Raw genomic sequence first — 1,698 nt, forward strand, 5'->3', positions numbered from 1 at the left:
CAAGCCTCCGTCACTGAACCAAGCAAGCCTCCTGTTCGCTTCAAGCTGCCTGGCTGCTGGCCACCATCTTGGTTGGCAGTTAATTTGCATATCATCCTGATTAGCCAATGGGAAGAGTAGCAGAGGTATGGCTAATTACCATGTTTCTCTATTATTAGATAGGATAGGAGTAATAATGTCATTTTCCTCACAGGTTCACTAACCTGAAGGTCCAGTGAGATCAAATGAGGTTATTCATATAGAGTAACTAGAGGCCCAGTTCATGAAATTCATGCACAGGGGAGGGGGGTGTCCCTGAGCATGGCCTACACCCTCTCCAATCTGGGACCCCTTGGGGGATGTTTGACTGCTGGTTTAGGCCCGATCCCTGTGCAGAATGAGTTCCCGGACAGGGCTGGACTCTCTGGGACAGTGTCTTCACCCAACTCCGGAGGCAAGTAAGGCACTCTGTGGGATCAGGCCTAAACCAACAGTCGGACATCCCTCTCACAATCCTGGACTGCTGGCTCCTAACCACTCGCTTGCCTGCCAGCCTGATCGCCCCCTAACCACTCCCCTTCCAGCCTGATTAACACCTAACTGCTCCCCTGCCGGCCCAATCACCCCCAACTGCCCACCCCTGCCAGCCCAATCGCCCCCATCTGCCGGCCCGGTCGCCCCCAACTGCCCTCTCTAGTTAGCAAGCAGCAGGTTCAGGGTTCAAGCCAAGATCTGCAAGACCTCACGTGAGAGCCAATAACTGATTCAGTGCTGTGAAAGAAAACATAAACTAAAAGATTTGAGAAAAACATTAGAAGCTGCTGCCAGCCTGGTCACCCCACACCGCCTACTGTTCAGTCGTTTGGTCGTCCCTCACTAAGCCCCCTGCTGGCCTGCTTGCCCCACGCAGCCTTCTGTTTTGGCCGTTACTGTTACTATGATGGCGTCCTGGACAATTTGCATATTACTCTATTATTAGTATAGATTAGCAATGTGTGCAACCCATACTAAACAGTCAAAGAAAACATGGGCCCCAATGTCATATAAGGCTGACAATATGATAAAAGTGGGTCTGGCTCTAGACACCCTCTACCATTGTTTTATTATTATTATTTCTAGTCCTACTATTATAATATTTGAATCAAGGGGGACTCAGACTTGGCTGTCTCATTTTTCTGGTGAACTTCTGTAGTAACAAAAAATAAAAACTGAAAGTAGTATAGAATGATTGTATTATGGGCTTGTATTAAATGACATTAACTAGCTCAAGGTACATTCAGGAGAAAATTCAATGACATTGAAATAAACAGCACAGAGATTCAGCATTATTATGCTTGGATTCATTGTGTTGAGTTGGTTTTGCTCATTTATTTGTGTTTTAATTAGTACAATACTTAAAACAGGAACTTTAATTTAGTATCATTTGAAATTCAGTGTATTTTATCCTGGGCTGAATTCAAATCCTAGTTTATAGAAGTCCTTTCATTCTTTCAAGAACTCTCTATAAACAGAGTACAATGATAATTCTAATAACATTCTAATAATCTACACTAACAAAAGAGAAAAATGGTAATTGGCATACGATGCTACCCTTTTCATTGGCTTATCAGGGCTATAGGCAAATTAACTGCCAACTAAGATTGGCAGTTAACTGCCAACAAGATGGCGGTTAATTTGCATATGTAGGCACAATGCAGGGAGGCGAAAGGGAAAGCAGGA

General features: G+C 44.4%; 1 protein-coding gene across 2 annotated transcripts in view; it reads right to left on the reverse strand.

Moving 5' to 3' along the window:
• The window catches only part of DAB1 (Dab, reelin signal transducer, homolog 1 (Drosophila)), a 1,114,753-nt gene that overhangs the window by 1,004,149 nt on the left and 108,906 nt on the right, over positions 1-1,698 (reverse strand). The window lies entirely within an intron of this gene.

The sequence above is a fragment of the Myotis davidii genome, unplaced genomic scaffold, assembly GCF_000327345.1.
Source record: "Myotis davidii unplaced genomic scaffold, ASM32734v1 scaffold79, whole genome shotgun sequence".
NCBI classification, from domain to species: domain Eukaryota; kingdom Metazoa; phylum Chordata; class Mammalia; order Chiroptera; family Vespertilionidae; genus Myotis; species Myotis davidii.